The following is a 15,748-nucleotide window of genomic DNA, read 5'->3' on the forward strand; positions in this document are numbered from 1 at the left end:
CACTTTTTTCAGTGCCATTGTAATGGCGATTGATCATTAAGAGAAATGTTGTAAGTTGAGGACTATCTGTACTAAGCTTTCTTTCAAAGCTACTTTAGAAACTACTCTCCTTCTGTCTCTTGAAAGTGAAGTGGTCACATTCCTTCATTTGGAATGTCTTCCAATAGTTCCCAAAGCTTGTAGAAATTGTTTCTGTCTGTCCAACCAAGAGCTGACTAACAGAATAACAGAGTTGGAAGGAACCTTGAAGGTCTTCTAGTCCAACCACCTGCTCAAACAGGAAACCCCATACCGTTTCAGAAAAATGGGTGTCCAATCTCTTCTTGAAAAACCTCCAATGATGGAGCAGAGTACCTACAACTTCTGGAGGCAAACTGCTCCACCGGTTAATTGTTCTCATTGTCAGGAAATTTCTCCTTAATTCCGGATTCCCTCCTTCCTGATCAGCCTCCACCCATTGTTTCCCGTCCTGCTTTCAGGCACCCTGGGGAATAGGTGGACCCCCCTCCTCTTGTGGCAGCCCCCCCAATGTTAGTATACTGTGCTAGAAGACTCTTCTGTGAGTGTAAAGCTTTCCCCCAATACTGGAATGGCTGAGGTGAAGATCTTTGTCACAAAACTCTCTGCGCATCATGTCTGTGTCATCAAATGCCTTGTTGAGGGAATGTGAAGCCACCCTAGCACAGACCTACTGGGTTCAGTTGGTTAGCCATTAAGCCTGTGATGGCTAATCTATGGCACACGTGCCACAGGTGGCATGCAGAGTCCTCTCTGCGGGCATGCCAGCTATCGCCCCAGCCCAGCTCCACCATGCATGCACGCCTCCCACCAGCCAGCTGGTCTTTGGGTCTCTGGCGCACATGCGCAGGGGGAATACGGGGGACATGCATGCGCATGCACAGGATGTGTGTGCATGTGTGTGTGTGTGTGCTCGGATTGTATTTTGGGGTTTTGCACATGCGTGCACGCTTTGAGCGGCACCAAAAAGATTAGCCATCACTGCCTTAGGCTATCACTAATTGTTCCAGTTTGAACCCCAGGATAGGGCAAAAAGACCACACTATGAAGCCGAGTGTAAAAACCAAGTTTTCAAAATGGAATTTCCTTCCTTCCACTTAGGTGTCATTTTGTTATTTTGAAAGTACCAGCTGCCACCATTGTAAATATCCTTTGCCCCAGGAGGAGGAGCTGACCTGCTTTTTCTCTTCCTATTCCCTCCCCTTCTTGAATTACCAACTAGATTCTCCTACTTTGCTCTTCCTTCCCTGGGGCTACCTTAAAGATACAGATCTTAAACCTGACTCTGATGCATCTCCCATTCGATTAAGGGAGATCAAGCGAGCATTTCCTACCTACACACATTCGCCTGTCGGTCTCCCGGGCACACTCCTCCCTAACAGGTAAATCATATACACACACACAAATGCTGGCGAGGAAAAGCGAGGATCGGGTTAAGCATTCGCTATGGACTGTAGGCGTTAATCCGCAATAATGAGCAGGATACCAAAGGAAAAGTTCGTTGTGTACCAATCGGAAGTTGTGTGTGTCTATCATCATCATCATCATCATCATCATCATCATCATCATCATCATCATCATCCTTCTCTCTCTCTCTCTCTCTCTCTCTCTCTCTCACACACACACACACACACACTCACACACACACACACACAAACACACACTCACACACACACACAGTGTGCATCTAGGCAGCAGGTAAAGTTTACTCTTTGGAGACAAATTCTTTTTCGGGATCCCAGGTCAGACACCTGCCTAAACGCACAGGTGACAGTGTGGCTCCTTCAGCCAGAGGCGGGGAGGCTCGGTTGTTGCATATCTGGGTTGCTCCCGACGTCCCCACTGTCTCACGAGCCGGCTTAGCCTGGGCGGGAGGAAAGGTTCTCCCGCGGTCAGCGTGCGGGAGCGGCGCAGGTCAGCCCGCGCTTTCCCTCGGTCAAGCGGAGCGCTGAAAACTTTCGGAACCGCCTGGGTCTCCTGCTCCTTTCTCGCCGCTCCTTGGAGTGACGCCTCCCGCCGCCCGCCGCCACTGAGGAGGGACCGGCTGGCCCCGCCCCTCGGAACGAGAGAGCCCGAGGAGAGCAGGCGACCGCCACATCTGGCCGGCTGAGGTGAGAGAGGAGGCAGGGCGGCCGGCGTGGCAGGACTTTCCAAGGAAGTCCGGAACAAACGCTCTCGGTTCGTCGGCTCTGGCCGAACCTGACGGGGCCGTTTCGAGCCCCCCTCTCGCGCCTTTTTCTTGCTTTTTTTTTTTTTTGCCCCATCCCCTTCCTTCCCTTCCCGCCTGAGCAATACCGAGGGTGAGGAGGGGGAAGGGAGGAAGCGAGAGAAGCGCTGCGGGTCTGGCTGCCTCCGAGCCGTCGCTTGCGTGAAGCCGAGGCGGGCGGAGGAGCCTTCGAAGAGCCTCCCCCTCCCCAAAAGCGACAGAAGCAGCGGAAGGTCTCCCGCCAGGTAAAAATGCCAGGTGAGACGAAGAGGAGGGGGGACGACGACGAAGGACTCCTCTCCCTCCGGTCCTCTGTCTTTCTGGCTACTCCCCTGGGTGAGGAAATGCCCGAGCCTCGGGCGAGAGAAGTAGGGCAGGCGCCGCCGCGGCGTCCTAGGGATTCCCACGGAGTGGAGGAATAAAACTCTTTGTTCTTCCACGGATCCGTGTCCGGGGAAGAGCCGAAAGGTTCGCGGAAGAGGGAGGGGCGGGGCTTGGCTGGGTTTCCCAAAATAAAATAGGGCGCTCCCGCCTTTTCGGGGGAGCCGCTTGGTCTCCTTTGGGTCCGCCAGTGTTCTTCTTCTGCAGCTGCTACACCCTCTTTTGTTTGACTGGCAGCGTTCGCGAATTCTTCCCTTCAGGGTCCATTCTTAGCCAAGCCGCTTAAAGGCAAGGAAATGAGAGGAGGCGCTGGGATGGATCCTTTGGGTAGTGTCAACGTTTCTCTCTCTCTCTCTCTGGGCGTTTAAAAAGGCGTTTTGCTCTTTACGTTTAGCTTTTACGCTGAGTGTTTGTGCGCATATGCACACAACCAACATTTTGTTCGGCTCCGGTTTTCTTGACAGCCAAAGACGATCGGAGTAAGAACACCGCTACACCTTTCCTTTGGTTGACAGACGTGGGTAAGGTGTTTCAGTCCGTCCTAAATGGCACTAGGATTGTGATCTCTGTTGCAAAGCAGATTGTTCAGGCTCAGATGACATGCTAAGAGTTTAAATGGACCGTAAATTTGAACACATTTCTGCTCAATTGTTCTGTAGGAGTAAAGGTGAGCATAACACAAGTTTCTTAAGTGTAGTGTTTGGGGGAGGTGACAAAATTTTCTGATTTGTATGAGTTAACAAGTTATGGAACAGTTTTGTAAGATATAGTACCTCCTACATATGTTAATCTAAACTTCTGTCATCCACCAAGACAGGTAGTCCTTGATTTATGACCATTCATTTAGCGACCGTTCAATGTTTCGATGGGTGCTGACACAAGTGACTTATGACCATTCCTCACACTTACAACTATCTCAGGATCCCTGTAATCACATGATCCAAATTCAGGTACTTGGCATCCCATATTTATAATGGTTGCCGGGTCCTCAATAAGGAGAGGCAATCACTTAACAACCATGTAATTCGCTTAACAGCTGTGGCAGAATGGTCATAAAACTGGTTATGGCCATGTGATGGCTCATTTAAAAATGAAATTGCTTAGACTCAGAAGTTTCAGTCCCAATTGATGTTGTAAGTCAAGGATTACCTCTGTGGCTAAAGATGAAGTTGTATCCAGTGTTTCAAAAGGAGTTGAATACTTGCAAATTGCAGTCCCTGGAAACCTAAACATGAAACCTTGGATGGTAAAATTCTGAATAAATTGAAACTTCAGACATTCTGTGCCTAATTATGGAAATGTCAGCATCTTATCCTTACTATTTAGTGCTGGTCTTTCTATAATACTAGTTTTTTTTTAAAAAAAAATATCTCAACTCAAATATAGTACTACATTTTAGTCATAATAGAGTGTTGCACACAGTTGTTTTTTTCTGTTAAATCCTGTCCAATTCTTTAAGATTGCCTGAACAAGTTCCTGCAGTTTTCTTGGCAAGGTTTTCCAGAAGTGGTTTCCATTGCCTCCTTAGGGCTATTAAAATCCCAATTATTTTACTATTTATGGCTACAGTCAATGTTGTAGGATTCCGTTCTGTACAAAACAAAGGGAAAAGAAACTTCAAGTAACTTGGAATTTTCTTGAAGCTTCTTAAAATTTTATTACTTAATATGTTATTTTGTACGTTGAAACTGGAACATGCTCTCATATTCTAGCTTTGGCAGACAACATGTAAAATGTATTGAATAATAGAAGTGTTTCCACTTTGATAATTGAAGAAGCTCTACTTAAAAAGAATGAGAGAGAGAAAAACTTCATTGCAATTAAATAGAAGCATGAAAGGTGAATAATTCAGCAATACTTCTTTATTTTATTCCTAAATAGAAGCATTTTAATGTGTATATTGCGACTCTTTTCTTTTCCAGCAAAATACTTGTAAGAGTATAATTAAGAGGCAATTTGGATAATTTAATGCATGAGTAACAATAATTTTTTTGTTCTGAATAAAAAGCAATGTTCATATAGAAGAAAATGAAATGTAGATATGCAGTAATTTGGAGAAGAAATTATTACATTTTTGTATTTGACACTGAAATACATATTACTTGTTGCACATGGTTAGATTATTTGTGCCATCCTGATGGAAAAATATGATAAGATTAGCATTAATTTAATTACACTTTTAGTTATGGAAAGTGTGGGTCACATAAACAGTTCATCATTTCCATAAACAGGTTTTTGTCTTCTGGAGTGTATCTGAAATAAGAATTCAGTTTTAGATCTTAAAATAAGATTGCTGATTCACATCAATAGTTCCCCAATGTGAGTCTTTTCTTTGTATGTGCAATTCTATTTTTCACCCTTTATTAGTCTGTCTGTTTTGATGTCCAATAGTTCTAACGGAACATGCAGAAGACAATGGTTTATCTATAGATTTTAAAATTGGGATGCCTATATAGTTCTTCTCACTGCCTCACTGATGTATTCTCTTTTGTCATCTTGTCACTTTTTCTCTTTGCATGAACTAAGATGAGAGAGCTGACATTAGGAATTGGATACTTCATGAGTGACATTTTCTGATGTGGACATGAATCTCTTCTTGGAAAAATGTTGGAGTCTGTAAGTATTAATAGTGCCATGCATTGATATGCATACTAATCTACGATTCTTGTTAACATGTGCATTGGAAGAGATAGAAAAAAGGATATTCTTATGACAGAACTTTTTCCATTATAGATACTGATTGACCCATAAAAGAATACCAGATCAGTTAAAAGTATATATGTATTGCATGTTTTGGATAGGATTTTTTTTCTAATTCAGTGTGGAGCCATTGGGAATTAAAATAAGACTGTGCACGCAATGCAAAAATCAGTAAATTAGTACTATTTTTTTTTCTGCCTGTGGCTGAATGCAATGTATACTTTGGGAAAAGTGTCTCATCTGCCTTTCTTATCTTAAATTCTTGATAGAAAGCTTCTGCACATATTGTGCTATGGTATTGTATGCTGGCTTGACTGCAGCGGACAGAAAGGCATTACAGGGAGTGATGAGCACAGTACAAAAAATCATGGGCTGCCCCCTGACCACACTGGATGAAATTGCCAGGACCCACTGCCTTAGCAGAGTGAGGAAAATCCTCAGGAATGATTCACACCCTGGTCAGCACTTCTTTATTCTCCTACCATCAGGCAGGAGATATAGAAGCATAGCCAGCCGAACGAATAGGCTGAAAAGTATCTTTTATCCGTGGGCCATCAGACTTCTGAATACAACATAACACCACAATCAGGTTTAATATGATAGACATGTAGGGCCAGCACAACAATACAATGCAATACAATAGTAGAGTTGGAAGGGACCTTGGCTAACCAACCCCCTGCCTAGGCAGGAAACCCTATGCTATGATAGAAGTAAATACATATACAAGAACATAATTCAGTGTGAGTTGTTTTATGAAGACAAGCTTAAAAAAATTGTAACCAGGATCGTTAAGCCAATGAAGGTTATGATAACAATAATAATACATGCTTATTATTATCATCAACATTGCAATAATAATAATTTATTAAATTTATGATGTTGGCGCCCAGCATCTCCAACTGAATTTGGTTTCGCATGTCACCTTGACTTTTGATGATGATATAATTTCGTAGCCTGAAATGTGGAATCACGGGGTGTTTTTAGACTATGTCACCTCACAATGTTACTTTATAGCCTTTAACCTTTTGAATGAAGACTGATATATGTGTACCAGTGTAATGTTGCAGGATTCAATCTGAGTCGGTCACTGGGACCAGAGGTTTAGTCTTCTGAATTTTGAGACTTTTACTGGAGCCCATCCTCAGGTAACTTGTCTCCCTCTAGAATGGAAAGTCTGGATAGAGAGAAGTTCCCTGAGAATGGGCTTCAGTATGGGTCTGAAAGCTTGGAAGGCTAAACCTCTGGTCCTAGTTACGGACTCAGATTGGATCCTTTAACCTGTCTTTAGATTGCCAGGTGTGGTGTAAGACATTGTGTAACTGCTGTGACATTTGAATTAAGTAGCTGGTGTGCTCTAGAATTTTTTTATCAGGAAACACTCTAATACATAGAATTATAAGTAGCAATTTCATTAAGTATATTATAGAATCACTGGTTTTAATTTAAAATACTTTTAAATGACAGACTAAAGAAACAAAGAAAAGCAGATCCAAGATTTTTCTGGAGCAAAATGCATTTAATAAACAATGTGGTAAAGTTGTACAATTTCTGTTAGATACTTGCTCCAACTACAGTGGTTTCCACCAAGGTCCTCTGTTCTGGTGGGAACAGAGGTTTAATCCTATTGGTCGAAGGGTCTGACGGCTCCCTATGAAAGGGCTGCTGTCAGACTCAACCTTCGCTGGATTGTTCTCACTTGTTATATTTAATAAAGAGCTTTTGTTACCGTTAAGCCTGTGTGTACCTATTCATTACACAATCTAACAGTTTCCACAGTATTTCTGTGGAAAACTAGGTTCTTGTCTACCTTAAAATATGAAAACTTACTGGATTATTCTGGAGCAATCACTCTTTCTTGGCCCAATGTAACTCACAGTGCTCTTATTTCATGAATGCATTTATAACATTAAATTTCTTATATATAAATAATGGGCACTGTTACATTTTATAGATTAGGATGCACTATGTTGTGGTGTAGTGAGGCACAGAGCAGAAGGAAGTTTTATTGTATTAACCAGCACATTTTGGAAATGTGGTTTCTTTTTCAAAGTGTTGTAGTTAAAATATATACTTACGAAGACAAAATGTTTAAATTTTATTAATTCAAAATTTATTAATAAATTTTATTAATTTAAATTTTATTAATTTAAAAGTATCTTTTATCATAGAATAAAAAATGACTCATGTTATTTACAGAATAGGTTTTGTACTTCTTTTTGTATTATTTAACTACAGGGTATTTAAAAGAGACCCACTAGTTCAAATAAGTTATATAATACAATATAGCTTTGTCAGGTAGTTGTTTTTGTATGAGGTTCTAATTCATCACTGTTTCAATGTTGCCATGATATGTAGCAAGCGTAGTAATTATGGTTTATATTATTTCTTGTGTAAAAGGAAAGATGCTTTTATGCTTTACATAAAGAGTGAATCATATAATTGTGATGGAAAGACACCTTAATTGTAGAACCATTCCCAAGTATCGCTTCACAATCAATGTCAGAAGTCTTTTTTTTCTCCATAAAAACCTGGAAATAATTGACAAAACTACATCATTACAATTTTCTGAAAAATGGTCAGGGTCTAATAAGAAAACATTGCAACGCATATGTTGCATTATTCAAAAGATAGCTGAGTGAATATTCTGTTAATACTCAAAAGTTTTGAAAGGCCAAATTAAATGAATGCTTTTATTTCACAGTTAAAATGTATGCAGAAGAGATGGGAACCTGAGCTCATTACTTTAACAATGTTCTGTTTTGTACTTCAATTAACTTTAACAGTTAATACCATGTGATGAGAAGTATGATAATTTTTCAATATGTTTCCTACAATCAAAACTTTTTAATTAAAATTGTGGCGACTTTGAAGAATTAATTAAGAAATTATCTGAGTAGGGAAATAAAAACTGACAGATAATTAATCTTTGCATTAGTTAATCAATTCCTAAAAAGGATGTTGACCCTTCCATGCTTGGTGAAGAAATCCATGTTAAATAATATAACTCCCTTTGAATCCCATTACTAATTATATGGTTGGATTGCTGCATAAGAGGTGCCATCTTTACACAGGAGCAATTCATGGGAGCAACTCCCACAGTAATCAATGGAATAGTTAGAGACAAGTATAATATTAATAGGGAACTTTATCATAAGCATCTTATCATAAGAACCTTGTCATAAGCAACAGTCATGTTCTAATAGCATTAAAATAACATAATTATGTTGCAATATGAACATCATATACAGTATCCAGGTGTTTCAATGACTTATGATCCTTAGCCTTTGTCAACCTCTTGTTTAGGTGAAGTGTAGGCAACTTTATCTTTTCAAATTATGGATATGCCAAGAATTTTAGGATCTGATATAAACCCAAAAATTTGGGTTCAGTTTATCTGCAGATGGGCTGAATCGTGAATAGATGGGCTGAATAGATGGGCTGAATAGATGGGCTGAATCATGAATCTATCATATGTTTCTAAAGTATATGCTTGCCAGTAAGTCAACCCTTAAATTTTTAACCAAAATACCATTAAAATGTGCCTCCTGTAGATAAGTCAATTGTTCAAATTTAAATCAGAATCTGTTCTGAAAACAACATGTATTGATACAAAATAGGAAAACAAAAAAAAATCCTTTAGAATATATTGAGGAAACATAAGAAAAATTTGAGAGTCAGACTTATTAGGTGGTATATTTTTCATGGTGTGTTGGTTAAAAATGTGAGGGTTAGCTTATCTGTGGATGGGCTTATCCATGACTGTATACAGAAGTTTTTGATGTCATATGGCTGTAAAGACTCAGAGTAGGATTAATGGATTAATTATGTACCATCAAGTTGATGTTGGGTCTTCAAGACAAATAAAGGATTTTCACCAGGATAATCTAGCGCTGACCTAGCCCTTCAAGACTTTCAGCAGTTGCATACACCACTGCTATAATTAAGTCCATCCACCTTGCATTACCAGGTAGTCTTTGATTTACAACTACAATTGGACCAGAATCTCAGTCATTGAGTAAAGCCTTAGTTAACTGAGAAATCATGTGACTGCTTCACTCAATGACTACAATCCTAGCATTCTCAGTTGTGGTCATTAAATGGATAGCCCCAGGTAAGGAGCATGGGCTGCATTTGAAGAGGTGAGGGAGATCCTAAAGGGTGGAGATCACATACAAGTGTCGCTTCACTCACTGATATCCCAAGCAGGATATTCAACTCTCCTTTGCATCATTTTTGGACCCAACATCTGTGGCAAACATTTCTGAGACATGTGGCTAAAGAAGGTGCTTTAGATACATGTAAATTCACCACAGAAACTGTCCCCAAAAAGTGGCAAAGGAAGTGCAATGGCAGCAAAATGGAGGTTGTCTGGTGTGGGTCTAGGACAACTCAGCATGGCCAACTTTCTGTGGCCAGCTTGCCATGGCCAACTCTCTATAGACAACTCACTGCAGGATAAGAGTTACACTAATATCAAAGAAATGGTGGAATAGAATCATTAAAGAAAACATTCAAAAGGAGGGACATAATGAGATATGAATGACAAAAATTAAAATATTTTAAAGATTATTTTGAATACTTAAATTGAATTGTTGAATTTTCCCACGGTGAGTTGGTCATGGCGAATTGGCTGCACCAAGTTGTCCCATTCCAGTCTGATGCGCCTCCTACAGCCATTCATCACGCTTCAGGTGCATTGAGGATGTGAGAGGGGTATAAGGTAGGTAGGTGCACAGTATGGGATGGTGGAAAAAGGGAAAGATGAGGGAAGAAGGGAGAGAGAGAGAGCAAAAAGAGGAGATGAGGAGGCAAATCAATATGCTGATGCCTAGGCAAGGATGGAAATGAGGTGACTGGAAGAGAAGCAGCTAAGGAAAAGGTGGCTCAGGCCAGGAGTCACCTGGATGTGAGTGTGTGTGTGCATGTAGGGGTGGAGGGGAGGCAGAAATGGAGAGGAGAGTATACATGTATGTGTATTAGTGCATGTAAAACAGAGAGGTGTGGTGAGTTTGAAAGTAAGTGCGAAGAGCAGAAGAAAGCAGGGGAGGGAATGAGACCAGCCAGAGGGTGAAGAGAAAAAGATGGAAGGAAAAGGAAGGGGAGGGAGAACACTTTGTCATCCTTTTTCTCTTGGTCTCCCTGTTGCTCCGCCATGCCTTTCCTGGAGCCACCACTACTCTCTAAGCTCCATTCCCCACACATGGACCTGGCACCAGAAACCTCCAAAGCATGCCCCACTGGAGCAGAAATCTCCCACAGAGCCAGCTTATAAATTCCATTGCTGAAGTCCAAGCAGAAATCATTAACATCATTTCAATCTAGCAATATCATAAACACTCTGAAAGTTCCTCAGTTCTTCCCCAATAGCATGTTATTCAGTCCCATCTGATCTGTCCTCTAGCATTATATTGCCAATTACTTTATATTGTCTATGCATGGAATTTTTTTGAGAAGCTGACAAGATTGCAAATGTTCATCTCATGGCCATGGGATACTTGGCAACTGATCATAGGACCAAACAACCAGCTCACAATCTTCTGTCTGTGGAAGGAGGTGCAATATATTGTGATAGTCAGAGGCGGTAAAACACCCTTTCCAAGGCCATTGTTAATTTGAGCTGTAGTTAAGTATAAGTAAGTTAGGTTCTAACTGTAGCTACTTTCTTTTTCCTTTCTCCTTTCCTAGCACTACACTTCTCAAAAGATTTAAGTGTTCACTTAATGTTCTATCAATGTCAGATTGAACTTTATTGTAAGGCTCAACAACTTATTCTGCATCAGTAGTTGGAACATAAATTTTGGTAGCCATTATATTAAAGGATTGTCTGTAAAGTCAGTTGTTATACATTGATATTATTCAGTAATTGATTGCATTGTACCAAAGTACTATCTTTGGGTATATCCTTCCTGACAATGAAAGCAACATTATTCTTGATTTATTTTGGGGTCTTGAATAGCAAATAGTGTTTGAAAGTGTTCAATTCCAGTCAATTTCAACTTGCAGATACCCGTATGTAGCTGATTAATTTTATCTTTTGCTGAGTTGAGCTTTCCAGGATTTATATTTTTTTACATTTTGTGTTTCCACTGTAATTCTTTGTAGAACTGGACTATATTTTCCTGCATGGCAGAAAAGTAGATGTCTCAAAGCTTTCAATCTAGCCATATCGTAAACACCATTTCAATCTTTTCAAACATCATTTCAATCTAGCCGTATCATAAACTCTCTGAAAGTTCTTCAGCTCTTCCTCAATAGCATGTTATTAAGTCCCATCTGATCTGAGGGGCCCATCCTCCAGCATTATTTTGCCAATTATTTTATATCAGGGTCCAGCCCACTGGGTGCTTAGATCTGGCCCACGGGCTTGCCTTGGAAACAGCAAAGGATTGGCCCCACATGCCTCTGCCAGTGAAAATGGAGCTTGGGAGGGCTACGTCTGCCCCTCCTGAGCTCCATTTTTGCTAGCAGAGGGTTGCAGGAGGCCATTGCAGCTGAAAATGGAGCTTGTGACAACTGCAGGCGGCACTCCCAAGGACTGTGTTTGCTGGCAGAGGATTGCAGGAGGCTGCCATGAGCTGTAGTTTCGGTCACAGCCGAAAATGGAGCTCGGGAGCCCATTTTTGCTGGTAGAGTCCTTGGGCCACCACAGGCCCCCTGACACGAGTGACATCAAGCTGGCCATGCCCACCCTGGCCACATCCAACCCGCCCCGCCCCCCAAGGTCAAACATAACCCTGATGCAGCCCTCAATGAAATCGAGTTTTGACATCCCTGCTTTATATTGTTATCCATGGATTTTTTAAAAGAAAATATTGGAATGGTTTAATCTTGCATGAAATGATGTCCTTGCTGTTGTCATTAAAATGAACATCCACCTCCAGAATTGCTTCTGCCCAATGTAAGTGCCTGTTTGCTTTAACTAGAAAGAGGAAACCTACAGGGAGTGTTTTATTTTTTTATTATTTTATTTTATTTATATGATCATCCATCTCAAATTCATGGGACTAGACATCTAACAACAGTTAAAAACACAAGAAAGGAACATGTAACAGTAAAACACACACACACACATAATCAGCAATCAAGGTAAAAAACAATACAGGGGGGGAAATATTCTTGATGTATATTCCCTGCGTTCTTTGCTTATCCCAGGGACATCCCTACTCTTCCTTTATGAAGCACAATTTCAGTTCCTGAAGGGGACATAGCAGGATAAACACACACACACACACACACACCACTGTTTGTATGTATCTCTCTATTTCTATTTCTATGTCTGTCTGTCTCTCTCCATCCATCCATCCAATGCCTGTGCAGGTATCTCACAGATATATGGATATCAATAGGAAAAGAGGTATTTTATTTTCAAATAACCATTACATATTTCTGGGAATTCTTATCTAAATGAGATGGCAGACGTATGATGGTGCCTATTCAGGGCATATATCTGCTATTCATATTTTACACAATGATATTACCAATAAAGAACGTTTGTAGCTCAAGGTTGAAAGGAGGGGTCCTTAGTGCTCTCTGAGCGTGCTTGTTTTCTTACAAACGTTACATCACCCAAACTAGGTAATATCATCAGTGCTAGTCACTTGCACTGATGATGTTACCTAGTTTGGGTGAAGAAATATCTGCAAGAAAACAAGCAAGCTCAGAGAGCACCAAAGACCCCTCATAACGGCATTATTTTGCTTTACTTGAGGCAAACTTGGTTGTAGCATAAAATATAAAATTACCTTGATGCAAATCCTGTTTCTTGAGTTAAAAGTAACTTGATATTTTTTGTCCAGTCACTACTGTAGATACACGGGTGTTTGAGAACCCTAATATTAAGGCTGTTCATAATTCAAAAATGATTTGGAAGAAGTGCTTTGGGCAACATACAAACACAGCAACTCTCTACCATTAAATCAGTTCGTCCTTTTTTCAAGCTTATGAGGAAGCTAGTAAAGAGATGAGTTGCTTTATTAAAGTGTCATGCAGAGTTTAAAGTACTTCTTCCTAATCATTTTTAAAATGTGAATCCTATAATCCTATTCAACATGTATTCAGTGTGTAATCCAATAAGATTTAGTGACCATATTCAATTGAACATATTTCATCTTATTAAGCTGAGATATTTTATAACCATTTATCAAAACATACAGATCAATTTATGACTGCAGTTGGAACTGGATTTTTGGTTGTACGTAATTTTGGTCATAAGTCGAGGAACCTATGTGACCAGACCCAATTTTAAGACATTTTTTGGTGGCAATTGTTAATTGAAACACTGAGGTTGTTAAGCAAATCTGAATGCCACTGTTGCGTATTGATATAAGAATTAGAAATTGGGAGTCCCTAATTACAGAACAAACCAGAGTATTTTAAATCAACTTTGAACTGTAACTTTACTTCTTAACGTGTTTTAAAGCTTGTCTGAACCTTGATTAGTAAAACTATATTTCTTCTTATTTTCTGGTTTATTACAGGTTTAAAATAAATCCCAATGAATCGTTATAGAAGCCAGGTTTTCAGGTTTATTTTATAAAATATCACTTATTTTAAACAACAGCTCTTGTTTCATTTGCATTGCAACAGTGGTGGGATTCATTTTTTTTTTACTACTGGTTATGTGGGCGTGGCTTGGTGGGCGCGGCAGGGGAAGGACACTGTAAAATCTCCATTCCCTCCCCACTCCAGGGGAAGGTTACTGAAAAATCCCCATTTCCTCCCAATCAACTGGGACTTGGGAGGGAGAGAATAGATGGGGGCAGGGCCAGTCAGAGGTGGTATTTACCAGTTCTCCAAACTACTCAAAATTTCTGCTACTGGTTCTCCAGAACTGGGCAGAACCTGCTTGGAAATTGAAACTGAATCCTGGTTTATTTCTCCATCTATTTCTTTAGCAAGGTGGAATTGAGGAGAGGGGAGTACGAACTGAACTGGCACCATTTCTAAATGTAGTGCTAGACCATGGTTTAGCATCACATCTGAATATCCCTGATTCATTTGAGACATGATGATTAAATTAGAGGAAAAGCTCTGATCATGTATATCATGCTTTAATTAGATGAGAGATTCTTAGTTGTTCTCTGAAGACCTGAATCCACATTCTGCTTTCCCTTTTGTGTGTGAGGGAAAATTAACATACAAAAGTAAAATACAGTGACACATCTTACTTCTATATGAAGTGTAATTCAAGTTTACTCAAATTTATTCTTATAACAAATTCTACTTGCACTAAAAATTCAGTTACTTTCAGTTTATAAATTATCTCTTTCTATGAACTAATAATGAGAACTGACATGAGGTACTGTTTAAAAAGAGAAACAAGGTACTGAAGGGCGCTTCTATTTTAAAAATAATCATTGTGTGCCAAATGCTTAGTAATAAGCAAAAGAAGAGAAAGGTAAATATAAAGATTGTATTCCAGTGCCTGGTTCATATATTTATCTCCCCCACCCACTTCTTTTCAGAAAGAGAGTTGTAGCTCAAGTGTCTGTGGAAACAACTTACGCTGTGTGTCCTACCTGTGTGTCCACCTTGCTAATAATACCGCCTTCTGAGGAAGGAGCCCTTAGAGCGAGGTATTTGGACCTGGTGATTATGCTTTAAAGGAGATAAGAAAGTGGGAAGCTCTCCAGAGATGCCAGCTGCTTCCACAATTTTCCAGGGTGCCTGCTTGGCTGAGCAATCAACCACCTGCTGCCTCATTTTCCATATGACACATCAGATTGCACTCTGCAGCAGTCAGGCAAGGAAGGTGCCACTCAGTAGTCTCAAAAGAGCCACTCCGCAAAGCACTCCGCTCTTCCTTTTGGGAGGGCTAGTCCCAGATCTTTGTTTGTTATCCTATGACTATCACTAAGTGTTGGATCTTATGATTCTTGATGAATGTATTTTTTATGTACATTGAGAGCTTATGCACCGAAGACAAATTACTTGAGTGTCCAATCACACTTGGCCAATAAAGAATTCTATTCTATTCTATTCTATTCTATTCTATTCTATTCTATTCTATTCTATTCTATTCTATTCTACTCTACTCTACTCTACTCTACTCTACTCTACTCTACTCTACTCTACTCTACTCTACTCTACTCTACTCTACTCTATTCTGCTACACTAAGCCTTAGTGTTCATCAACCACATTTCTCGCTTGTGTCCTGTTTGGACCTAGCTCTTGTGGTCAGTTCCATGTCATACTCCCTTACTCCCCACCACTACTAAATTAGTTTAATTCAGAAAAGCATGGTCCAGTTAAATTTAGGTGAAGCTACCAATCAAATTCAGCTATCATATTATACCTAAGCGAATCTTGTCTATTTTTAAACAAGTCTGCATTACAGTTACTGTTTATTTATTTATTACATTTTCATTTTCACCTTTATTTTGTTTTAAGTAACTCAAGGTAGCAAACTTACATAATGCTCCTTCCTTCTCCTATTTTCCCCA

The 15,748-nt window shown here is 40.0% G+C and overlaps 1 protein-coding gene across 4 annotated transcripts in view; it reads left to right on the forward strand.

Moving 5' to 3' along the window:
• Window positions 1-1,738: 1,738 nt before the first annotated feature.
• The window catches only part of TMEM200A (transmembrane protein 200A), a 48,617-nt gene continuing 34,607 nt past the window's right edge, over window positions 1,739-15,748 (forward strand). Inside the window, exons 1-3 of one of the 4 annotated variants that reach the window (XM_081943041.1) lie at window positions 1,739-2,482; window positions 3,070-3,272; window positions 5,132-5,221. The gene's annotated coding sequence lies outside the window, so the exon portion shown is untranslated. Of the gene's footprint in view, window positions 2,483-3,069; window positions 3,273-4,305; window positions 4,445-5,131; window positions 5,222-15,748 lie in introns of those variants that run through there. The other 3 variants (XM_081943042.1, XM_081943043.1, XM_081943044.1) reach the window with 3 other exon arrangements.

Source organism: Natrix helvetica, assembly GCF_964273705.1.
Source record: "Natrix helvetica genome assembly, chromosome: 2".
In the NCBI taxonomy this organism is placed as follows: domain Eukaryota; kingdom Metazoa; phylum Chordata; class Lepidosauria; order Squamata; family Natricidae; genus Natrix; species Natrix helvetica.